Raw genomic sequence first — 13,241 nt, forward strand, 5'->3', positions numbered from 1 at the left:
ACAGTACAAGTATAAACCATGGCAACATTAGAATTATAAGTGTAGTAAGACAGTACAAGTATAAACTGTGATAACATTAGAATTATAAGTGTGGTAAGACAGTACAAGTATAAACTGTGATAACATTAGAATTATAAGTGTAGTAAGACAGTACAAGTGTAAACCGTGATAACATTAGAATCATAAGAGTGGTAGGACAGTACAAGTGTAAACTGTGATAACATTAAAATTATAAGTGTGGTAGGACAGTACAAGTATAAATTTTGATAACATTAGAATTATAATAGTGTGGTAGGACAGTACAAGTGTAAACCGTGATAACATTAGAATTATAAAAGGGTGGTAGGACAGTACAAGAGTAAACTGTGATAACATTAGAATTATAAAAGTGTGGTAGGACAGTACAAGTGTAAACTGTGATAACATTAGAATTATAAAAGGGTGGTAGGACAGTACAAGTGTAAACTGTGATAACATTAAAATTATAAGTGTGGTAGGACAGTACAAGTATAAATTTTGATAACAATAGAATTGTAGAAGTGTAGTAGGACAGTACAAGTGTAAACTGTGATAACATTAAAATTGTACAAGTGTAGTGGGACAGTACAAGTATAAACCTGTGATAACATTAGAATTATACAAGTGTAGTAAGACAGTACAAGTGTAAACTGTGATAACATTAGAATTATAAAAGGGTGGTAGGACAGTACAAGTGTAAACTGTGACAACATTAGAATTGTACAAGTGTAGTGGGACAGTACAAGTATAAACTATGGTTAGTTTTAAAATTATAATGTGTATTGAATGAGCTGCTTCATCGTTGGGAAATGTAATCAGTGAGATATTACAGATGCATTCTGTTAACAAGTTAATACGTTAACAACTTGTGTAGAATAATATATTACAGATACATTCTGTTAACAAGTTAATACGTTAACAACTTGTGTAGAATAATATATTACAGATGCATTCTGTTAACAAGTTAATACGTTAACAACTTGTGTAGAATAATATATTACAGATGCATTCTGTTAACAAGTTAATACGTTAACAACTTGTGTAGAATAATATATTACAGATGCATTCTGTTAACAAGTTAATACGTTAACAACTTGTGTAGAATAATATATTACAGATGCATTCTGTTAACAAGTTAATACGTTAACAACTTGTGTAGAATAATATATTACAGATGCATTCTGTTAACAAGTTAATACGTTAACAACTTGTGTAGAATAATATATTACAGATGCATTCTGTTAACAAGTTAATACGTTAATGACTTGTGTAGAATAATATATTACAGATGCATTCTGTTCACAAGTTAATACGTTAACAACTTGTGTAGAATAATATATTACAGATTCATTCTGTTAACAAGTTAATATGTTAACAACTTGTGTAGAATAATATATTACAGATTCATTCTGTTAACAAGTTAATATGTTAACGACTTGTGTAGAATAATATATTACAGATGCATTCAACAAGTTAATATGTTAACAAGTTGCGTAGAATAATATATTACAGATGCATTTTGTTAACAATATTTGTTTTTGTGCATTGAAACTAATTAAATATTTTCATTCTCGTAAGTTCTGTTGAAATGTTGTTAATTTTTGCCTACAACCTCTGTTAAAGCAACCTGATTTAAATTTTATTCAGGAAATAATTTAGTTCGTTAACGTTATGTGGACTGGACTTTGCATCACTTTAATTAAATAACTGTAATGAATCCGTCCATGAACAGAATACATACAACAGTACGCTTATTTTGATGACTTTTTTTTGCTATCAGTACAGTACGTTTGTGTTCTGAGGAATTTGTATGACGAGTATAGCAAGCTTATTTTAAGGATGTTATATATTGCATGTATTTTTTTTACTACGTAATGTCATAAATATAGAATGGTGCAGAATTCTGCAGATTCCAGCTTCCGAATTTAATGTAAAATGTAAAAATAAATTTGATCTTTTTTAAAAGTAATTAACGAGAGTTCATTTCATCTTTTTTATTGTGAAACTTCGTTTTCCTGCAAACATAACTATTACTAATGTAGAACTTGTACTTTGCACAGTGATTTTAAGAATGCTACAGTATGGGTATAGTACATTTATTTTAAGTATAATATCTTATTACTGCAGGACGTTTAATTTGAGGACTTTACAATATTAGTGTATTCTGTTGTAAGATATATTTTCAATGTTTCAATTCACATGTTGACCAGAGGGCGCTCAAAGCCAAGATGTAATATACTAGGGTACTATTTGATGATGCTGACGATATGGTCTGATTGATATATACTGAGTTTACTTCTAGTAAGTAAACCTTAGTACTAGCTAGGATGGAAACTTAAAGGTACTGTTTCACTTAATAATTTGTCAATTAATAAACGGAAACTTGCTTCGAAAAAATACATCTAAAATCACCTTCTCACGGGAGTTTCCAGGCTGAACTTTATTTAATATTCAACAAATTGTCGTGCAAGTATACCCTTTGACTTCAGAGTAGCGTGTTAAATTAATTAACTTTAAAAACTACGTAATCACCAAATATTAAGTCACCAAGTGAAATAAATAATAACTGCTACACTGTTCAGTCTTGTATATCCAACACAGCTTTAAGTTTGGTAGAGGCTCAGCCCCAGGGCCCATGGTCTTTTATGTGACACCTTGTGAAATGCTTTCTGAAAATTCAGATACACCAAACTTACATCCTTACCATAATCTACATAAGCAGTAACATTTTTAAAGAATGTCAAAAGATTTGTAAGGCAAAAGTTTCATGTAGTGAAACCATGTTGACTATCCAGTAAATTCTAAACTTTGTTAAATGACTTTTATCAAACTTTCTAAAACGTTTCCCAAAACTGGTGGAAGACTAATGGGTCTACAATTACTGGGACAATTTTTATCACCTCCCTTGAAAAAAGAGGTTATATTAACAAACTTCCAATCCTATGATAGTTATCCACTATTCAAGGACTGACAAAAATAGTAGTGAGTGGTTCACATATATAACTTTTAACCTTCAAAATTACCAAAATACAAGAAGAAAAAAAATCTTCAATACTGATAAACAGATTAACTTTGGTAAATTTGAAAAGATTTGTTTTAATACTATGCAACTTGCCCTCACCAAAAAGGGCAGCACAGTGCAAGAGTTTCTTTATGTGACAAATATAACAAAAAATCAAATTGCACATGTATATATATTAAACTTAATGAAACCTCTGGGCAAAGTCCCAAAGCCTCTTAGAGGGATGTATTCCATTCACAATGATGACATAGAAGCCAGTACATCAAGGATTTTTCTGCAGTGTATGAACACAACATATGAATGTGCTCCTTGCACTTTTATGCAGCTTGCATCTGTTGTATCTCATATGCTAGAAGACCAATTCATTGGAGTTCCATGTATGAACCAGTCCATCCAATTCTCAGTTACTTTTGGTACATGTTAATGTAATGTATTTTGTCCTGTTACTGTATTGGAAAATCCATTCTTTCCTCATTCAGTTATAACACCTCTTTTGTCACTGTGCAACCTTCCCAAGATACTACTGGGTGAAATTGCATACACTGACCATTGTTTTTCCCCATTCACATATTACTGGGGCACTAAGATACTTGTGGAGGAGGAACAAGTGTCACATCTATGGGGAATAATACTTTCTATTTAAACATCTATGGGGAATAATACTTTCTATTTAAACAGAAGAAGGTTCAGTAAACAGCCTGTTGATCCCTGTTCTGATGCTCTAGCTGTCATCATTACATATAACAAGTGTTCATTCTAGTTGGTTCTTTTGGGTTCAGCAAACTTTGAAAGTATCGCTGTGGGAGTGTGCACAGTCTGGTTTGACAATTCATCAGTTTATGGTTCTCGTACACTATACAACATTCACACAAGTGCCAAACATTTTTATAACTTGCAACCAGAAAAACTGTTGTCAAATATTAATATAAGTGCATGCCACATGATGCTCTCTGCTTCTTGTGTTGTATAAATTATGGAGTATACCTTGGTCCACAGTTCTGGTAATCACTTACTGCATTAATTTTGAGGCACCCTGTCTCTCAAGCTGGTAGCAATGATACATCACACATATTCTTCTACTTGCAATGACCAATACAAGTACCACAGATTAAATGTATCTCTGTTACTCTCTTCCACTAGTGGTGGGTAAACTAAACTTCACTGAGCCATAATGATATCCTTGCTAGGTCAAGTTCTCTCAGTTACTTACACTGGGGCTCTGAAATATCAACTTTGGCATCCATTGTCTAGTAGATTCATCTTTTAATTTGTGACTTTACCTCTTACATGATATCCAGAATTAACACATTTCAATACTGGTCAAGGCCTTATCATGCAGTGAGACATTCCTACCTCTTGCATTTCTATGATAGCCCAGGCAATGAACCATGATAAAGCCATATTGTTAGAATTTTGTTACACATCACACTATAATATCTGCTGAATTTTAAAATTTATTAACCTCTGGCATTTAAACATCTGTAAAGCTTTAAAACTTGGAATGATTTGTAGCATCCTTCAACTTTCATAAGAATATGCAATGAAGTTTTTATTATTGAAAAATGGCCACCAATCATTGAAATTACAATAAAAACCAAAAGAGCTACAGTCTTTTTGCTTTGTTATAAGTCAGGTCCAGTCTCTTACTGCAGCTATTGGTTTGGCTATTTAAGATTACATTTGTTCCAACTACATGGCAAAGAAACCCCCATGTACGTTTCCATAAGTGAGCAATATCTGGACTTTAGTTTCTGGCCTACCTTTCTAAAGCACTGGAATAACATTCTTAAGGGTTTAAACATAGCCTTGAAGATGTGACCAAATACCATAAACAGGCATTTTTCCATTGTAGTCCTTTGACTGTAAGCTCCATAAGCCACTCAAATTTGGCTGAGACATTACAGAAACTAAATGGTATGATGAAGAATTGAAATAAGTCATCTCTCATGCTAGAAGACATTTTAACTCTGCTTTTTTTTATCATAGCCTGTCAGTATACAGACACCAGGTTTAGAGTATTAAACCAATGTAAGCACCCTAATATTCATTTGTTCAGAAGGTTGTATGATGTCTTATCGCAGCACCCCACTGTATTTTAGCTATTGTGACTACCCTTACAGAAGCCAGTGTGGGGGTTGATTTATGTGGGTTGCATTACGTATGCCCAAATGGTGTCCACTGACCACTGTTTAATCCCATTAGCCATCTATTCCTACAAACACATTGCATATTCAACTGAGTTCCTCTCATTGCCTTGGGGTGAGATTGTCATGAACCTTCAACCAATGTTCTTAGGTGTGTCAGTAGCCCTGCATTTGATCACAGCATAATAGATATGACCCAAGTTTTATTGCTTGCATAGGCCACTAACACTTTTCTCACTGTACCTACAACTGTTCCAGCGTCTAGCTCAGAAGCAAAACAACATCAGAATTTTATCCTTTGTTTGGTGAATTACTGTCCAAATTAGTGTTGCATGGTCAATAGCTGTAGGATGATGAGATGTGTCATCATACAACTCTGCTAAACCACAGTTATCAGATGCTGCTAATGACTTAGTGGGAACTTCTTTGTATCTCTTGGACCATGGATCATTGTTTTGATCCACATGTGCCTACTGTCTCAACTGTTGGGAGACAACTGTAACTAATGGAATTCCTAATCCAGCAAAATGTCCAACTTATCCAGAGCTGGAGTTGTTGTACTCTCATTAGTGATAGACTTGGAGTTTGACAAAGACCTTTTCATGTGGGTTTGAATTCATCAATGTTTCCACCATTCTAGAATCTGAGTAATCCAAAATTGCCTTTTGCTAAAATCAACCAGGAAGGAATCAACCTATTTGTAAGGTCTGAGTGCACCAGATACGAGCAGGTCTCTCCGAGTCTATAGTTTCAGGCTTATGGAGTTCATTGATTTTCAAAGTACTGGAAAAAGTCCTCTAACCAGAAGAGGGACTTCTCCTGGACTAGACATCTCTCTTTAATGACCGTGAGTAATTCTGCAGTCTTAGAAAGTCCTTCTCTTCATGGAAGTTTTACTTTAAACTCACTTTGTAGGAGATCAGGCTGTGCTGTGTACAGGATGGTTAACCTCAACTTTAAACTCACTCTGTAGGAGATCAGGCTGTGTTGTGTACAGGATGGTTAACCTCACTATAGGAAAACCTTCCACTAAATCCTGGTGTCACAGAACCAAACTTTCATTTTTTTGTGATATTCAAGAAATATAATCTAATTTACGTGATTCAATAATTAATTTGTTATGAAATTTTACAAGACGTAATGTTATTTAATAAAAAATCATCATATTTTTTAATGTTTGATTATTTTAAAGTAAGCACAAAGCTACACAATGGACTATCTGTGCTCTGCTCACTACAGATATTGAAATCTGGTTTTTATCAGTGTAAGTCTGCAGACATACTGCTATGCCACTGGGGGTCCTTTTTAATTTTTTATACAAGAAATATATACCTACTTTAATACTGCTTTACTTTATAAAAATATATTGATCCACGTCAGAGCTTTTCAAATACATTTGTTTTTAATATATTTTTCAAATTGTAATGTTAAGTATTTCTCTTTTTTCTAAATTTTGTCCACTTATACCTGGATTTAAAGATTTGGATTCTTCAAAAGAGATAATGTTTGGTCGAGTCAAGTTTGGTCAGGTAATGGTTCATCAGGTAACGTTTTGTCAGGTAAAGTATCCTCAGGTAACATTTTGTCAGGTAAAGTATCCTCAGGTAACATTTTGTCAGGTAAAGTATCCTCAGGTAACATTTTGTCAGGTAAAGTATCCTCAGGTAACATTTTGTCAGGTAAAGTATCCTCAGGTAATGTTTTGTCAGGTAAAGTATCCTCAGGTAACATTTTGTCAGGTAAAGTATCCTCAAGTAACATTTTGTCAGGTAAAGTATCCTCAGGTAACATTTTGTCAGGTAAAGTATCCTCAGGTAATGTTTTGTCAGGTAAAGTATCCTCAGGTAACATTTTGTCAGGTAAAGTATCCTCAGGTAACATTTTGTCAGGTAAAGTATCCTCAGGTAACATTTGGTCAGGTAATGGTTCATCAGGTAACATTTTGTCAGGTAAAGTATCCTCAGGTAATGTTTTGTCAGGTAAAGTATCCTCAGGTAATGTTTTGTCAGGTAAAGTATCCTCAGGTAATGTTTTGTCAGGTAAAGTATCCTCAGGTAATGTTTTGTCAGGTAAAGTATCCTCAGGTAACATTTTGTCAGGTAAAGTATCCTCAGGTAATGTTTCTTTGCTTCTTCAACTAAGTGTTTTTTGTAAAACATTTATACCATCTCACTGACATATTTCATTTTTTCTTTAACATTTCTAAGGCTTAAACTTAAACTTTTCCTTTTTCTGCAGTTGATGAGAAAGTTAATCTAGGTTAACAAGGTCACAATATATATGAAGTACTTTTACATTTAAACGTATGTGAGGGGTTCAGATAATTGGGCTAATATAATTGGAACTTTGAAACTAATGAATAACTGATGGGGTTTCCTGCTGGTGCAGTGGTAAGTCTATGGATTTACAATGCTAAAATCAGAGGTTCGATTCCCCTCAGTGAACTCAACAGATAGCCCAGTGTGGCTTTGTTGTAAGAAAAAGACACCCACACATAACTGGTTGAATTCGATGAACTGTACAACATTATCCCAGATCAGTGATAAATCACATAACATATCACTTTGAGGAGATGTACTAATAAATAATCCTTTTACTAGTGTTAATAGGGGTTCTAAAACATAGAGATGAACAGTAGGACTTGTTATTTATTAATGACTTTGAGTTATGGTGGTGTTGATTGGGGTTCTAAAACATAGAGATGAACAGCAGGACTTGTTATTTATTAATGACTTAGAGTTATGGTGGTGTTGATAGGGGTTCTAAAACATAGAGATGAACAGTAGGACTTGTTATTTATTAATGACTTAGAGTTATGGTGGTGTTGATAGGGGTTCTAAAACATAGAGATGAACAGCAGGAATTGTTATTCATTAATGACTTAGAGTTATGGTGGTGTTGATAGGGGTTCTAAAACATAGAGATGAACAGTAGGACTTGTTATTTATTAATGACTTAGAGTTATGGTGGTGTTGATAGGGGTTCTAAAACATAGAGATGAACAGCAGGAATTGTTATTTATTAATGACTTTGAGTTATGGTGGTGTTGATAGGGGTTCTAAAACATAGAGATGAACAGTAGGACTTGTTATTTATTAATGACTTAGAGTTATGGTGGTGTTGATAGGGGTTCTAAAACATAGAGATGAACAGCAGAACTTGTTATTTATTAATGACTTAGAGTTATGGTGGTGTTGATAGGGGTTCTAAAACATAGAGATGAACAGTAGGACTTGTTATTTATTAATGACTTAGAGTTATGGTGGTGTTGATAGGGGTTCTAAAACATAGAGATGAACAGCAGGAATTGTTATTTATTAATGACTTAGAGTTATGGTGGTGTTGATAGGGGTTCTAAAACATAGAGATGAACAGTAGGACTTGTTATTTATTAATGACTTTGAGTTATGGTGGTGTTGATAGGGTTCTAAAACATAGAGATGAACAGTAGGACTTGTTATTTATTAATGACTTAGAGTTATGGTGGTGTTGATAGGGTTCTAAAACATAGAGATGAACAGTAGGACTTGTTATTTATTAATGACTTAGAGTTATGGTGGTGTTGATAGGGGTTCTAAAACATAGAGATGAACAGCAGAACTTGTTATTTATTAATGACTTAGAGTTATGGTGGTGTTGATAGGGGTTCTAAAACATAGAGATGAACAGCAGGAATTGTTATTTATTAATGACTTAGAGTTATGGTGGTGTTGATAGGGGTTCTAAAACATAGAGATGAACAGCAGGACTTGTTATTTATTAATGACTTAGAGTTATGGTGGTGTTGATAGGGGTTCTAAAACATAGAGATGAACAGCAGGACTTGTTATTTATTAATGACTTAGAGTTATGGTGGTGTTGATAGGGTTCTAAAACATAGAGATGAACAGCAGGAATTGTTATTTATTAATGACTTAGAGTTATGGTGGTGTTGATAGGGTTCTAAAACATAGAGATGAACAGCAGAACTTGTTATTTATTAATGACTTAGAGTTATGGTGGTGTTGATAGGGGTTCTAAAACATAGAGATGAACAGCAGGACTTGTTATTTATTAATGACTTAGAGTTACGGTGGTGTTGATAGGGGTTCTAAAACATAGAGATGAACAGTAGGACTTGTTATTTATTAATGACTTTGAGTTATGGTGGTGTTGATAGGGGTTCTAAAACATAGAGATGAACAGTAGGACTTGTTATTTATTAATGACTTAGAGTTATGGTGGTGTTGATAGGGGTTCTAAAACATAGAGATGAACAGTAGGACTTGTTATTTATTAATGACTTAGAGTTATGGTGGTGTTGATAGGGGTTCTAAAACATAGAGATGAACAGCAGAACTTGTTATTTATTAATGACTTAGAGTTATGGTGGTGTTGATAGGGGTTCTAAAACATAGAGATGAACAGCAGGAATTGTTATTTATTAATGACTTAGAGTTATGGTGGTGTTGATAGGGGTTCTAAAACATAGAGATGAACAGCAGGACTTGTTATTTATTAATGACTTAGAGTTATGGTGGTGTTGATAGGGGTTCTAAAACATAGAGATGAACAGCAGGACTTGTTATTTATTAATGACTTAGAGTTATGGTGGTGTTGATAGGGGTTCTAAAACATAGAGATGAACAGCAGGAATTGTTATTTATTAATGACTTAGAGTTATGGTGGTGTTGATAGGGGTTCTAAAACATAGAGATGAACAGCAGAACTTGTTATTTATTAATGACTTAGAGTTATGGTGGTGTTGATAGGGGTTCTAAAACATAGAGATGAACAGCAGGACTTGTTATTTATTAATGACTTAGAGTTACGGTGGTGTTGATAGGGGTTCTAAAACATAGAGATGAACAGTAGGACTTGTTATTTATTAATGACTTTGAGTTATGGTGGTGTTGATAGGGGTTCTAAAACATAGAGATGAACAGTAGGACTTGTTATTTATTAATGACTTAGAGTTATGGTGGTGTTGATAGGGTTCTAAAACATAGAGATGAACAGTAGGACTTGTTATTTATTAATGACTTAGAGTTATGGTGGTGTTGATAGGGGTTCTAAAACATAGAGATGAACAGCAGGAATTGTTATTTATTAATGACTTAGAGTTATGGTGGTGTTGATTGGGGTTCTAAAACATCGAGATGAACAGCAGGACTTGTTATTTATTAATGACTTAGAGTTATGGTGGTGTTGATAGGGGTTCTAAAACATAGAGATGAACAGTAGGACTTGTTATTTATTAATGACTTAGAGTTATGGTGGTGTTGATAGGGGTTCTAAAACATAGAGATGAACAGTAGGACTTGTTATTTATTAATGACTTAGAGTTATGGTGGTGTTGATAGGGGTTATAAAACATAGAGATGAACAGTAGGACTTGTTATTTATTAATGACTTAGAGTTATGGTGGTGTTGATAGGGGTTCTAAAACATAGAGATGAACAGTAGGACTTGTTATTTATTAATGACTTAGAGTTATGGTGGTGTTGATAGGGGTTATAAAACATCGAGATGAACAGCAGGACTTGTTATTTATTAATGACTTAGAGTTATGGTGGTGTTGATAGGGGTTATAAAACATCGAGATGAACAGCAGGACTTGTTGAGTTATTAATGACTTTGAGTTATGGTGGTGTTGATAGGGGTTGTAAAACATAGAGATGAACAGCAGGACTTGTTATTTATTAATGACTTTGAGTTATGGATACAACTAATAAATGAGCAAACAAGTGCACAACAAATGAACTTTCCAACAAAATTCTTAGGTTATCAAATAACTAGAAGAATTTTTCCATAAGTAACTATATCCCAGATCTCATTATAAAAACAGAAGTAACAGTATTTATTATATAATACTGTGTAATCTCCTACATTTAAATAAAGTGATATTTCTTATACTATTATGTGTTTGTAAAACTTTATCTTAATGACTATCATAGTTAGGGTATCAAATTTGGATTCCAGCCTTACATTAATACAAGTGTCTTCATCTACTTAACTTTAATTAAATTACATTAAAAGTATTCAAGAGATGAGCAAAACGTTTTCTTTCTATTTTACTAAATCACTGAACAGAAAGTTAGATTAACGAAGTGGATACATTATAAAAGAAATGCCAATTAAATTTGTTGATTAACTTCCATATCTTTGGCAAGGAGTTCAGCTTTATAATGCAATGTTAATATAAATTACAACACATCCATTCAACCAGAACAAGACTACAGAGTAGTTAACTTTTCAGAAATTTAAATATTTCAAAAGTAATAAATTTTTCCAACATGTCACCAAGCTCACTTAATAAATTTTTCCAACGTGTCACCTAGCTCACTTAATAGATTTTTCCAACGTGTCACCTAGCTCACTTCTGCCATGTTGTCAGTATTTTCAAAGGTGTTGTTATAGCTCTATATGGAAATAACAAAAACATTAGGTTTTCCTCTGACACCAAACACCAAAATGCAATGATATCACATGTAACAGTTAAGATATACAGGAATTTTGCTGTTATAGGTAATAAAATAACTCAAAACAAAATTTTAAACAAACTGTAATAAATGTTAATTTATAAATATGAAAATATAATAATAAATGAGTCAATTAATATAAAAGTTATTCAAAGTAGTCACACACATATCATCACCAGACCTAACAAAGTTTGAAGACAGCTGGAATGGGTAAATTTAACACTTTATTCTACGTTTAGTACAGTAACAAACATGTAAGGTTGTGATAATCAGAGTGATACCACAGATAATAAGAAAGGTGTTAAAAGCAAAATATAAAAAAGTTGTACTAAAAATTAATAATATAAATAGTGCTGGTAGAATTCAGAAACAAATTACTAATAAAGTGTTATTACTACGTCATAATTTCACAGAAAGAAGTCTTTTTGGTTTTTAATTTTGCACAAAGCTACTCGAGGGCTATCTGCGCTAGCCATCCCTGATTTAGCAGTGTAAGACCAGAGGGAAAGCAGCTAGTCATCACTACCCACCGCTAACTCTTGGGCTACTCTTTTACCAACGAATAGTGGGATTCACTGTGACATTATAACGCCCCCACGGCTGAAAAGGCGAGCATGTTTGAAGTCGATAATTAAATTAATTATACAAAACAGGAATTTATAAACATCACGGGTAACAAGAAAGAAATTGATAATAAAACTAATTATATATCTCAAGACGGCTGGTACGGTTATTAAAACTTTAATAAAAATAAACTACAGAACAACGTTTCGACCTTCTTATATCATCTTCAAGTTAACAAAGATAGTTTGCAACTGACAATTGCCGGGGACATGTCTTACGGATGACAGAGTAAACTGGTACGGGATTGTAGGGGGCATTGCAGTATATGTTAGGTTATTAATTACACTGGGGAACACTTTTTCAGTAACTTTGAGTTGCATTGGATATTTTAACTGATTCTGAAGGAGTTTTAGGCGCTGATTTCAAATCTGAAATTATTTTTCTCTACAAGCTCTAGTTTGTATGTAATTTGAGGTTAATGAAATTGTACAAATGTGAACTTGCGTAAACCATGTATAAGCATTTTCATGTCCATATATATAGATAGCTTCTAATATTTTGATCATTCTTCTTTTGTTTCAGATCAAACATGGCTTCCAAAAATAGATATCATTGCAGAAACAAGCCTGATGCCTTCTGCTACATATGTGGATGCTACACACTCAATCGTCAGAGATGTAACATATCCTCGTTCGTCAAGCGTGCCAACAAGGCATATTTTGAAGTTCATCTTGGTGATCAAGACAAGCAATGGGCTCCTCATGTTGTGTGCCACAATTGTGAGGAAATGCTTCCAGACTGGACCAAAGGAAAACGCAATGGTCTGCCTTTTGGTGTTCCAATGATTTGGCGCGAACCCACCAACCATGCAACTGACTGTTATTTCTGCATGGTAAACACAACGGGTGTTGGGAAGAAAAACCGACATAAGATTACGTATCCGAACATTCCCTCAGCTATTCGGCCTGCTCCGCACTCTGAAGAAGTTCCTGTTCCAGTTTTCAAAGGCTTGCCTTCATTGGACGATAAAGA

The 13,241-nt window shown here is 33.7% G+C and overlaps 1 long non-coding RNA gene across 1 annotated transcript; it reads right to left on the reverse strand.

The window, feature by feature from the left end:
* Window positions 1-2,272: 2,272 nt before the first annotated feature.
* On the reverse strand, window positions 2,273-12,503 carry LOC143226887 (uncharacterized). Its single transcript, XR_013014797.1, has 3 exons — window positions 12,421-12,503; window positions 11,476-11,585; window positions 2,273-2,687 (listed from the first exon to the last, which is right to left on the reverse strand). It is a non-coding gene; the product is annotated as an uncharacterized LOC143226887 (long non-coding RNA).
* Between the last annotated feature and the right edge of the window lie 738 nt (window positions 12,504-13,241).

The sequence above is a fragment of the Tachypleus tridentatus genome, chromosome 9 (genome assembly GCF_004210375.1).
Source record: "Tachypleus tridentatus isolate NWPU-2018 chromosome 9, ASM421037v1, whole genome shotgun sequence".
Classification (NCBI taxonomy): Eukaryota; Metazoa; Arthropoda; class Merostomata; order Xiphosura; family Limulidae; genus Tachypleus; species Tachypleus tridentatus.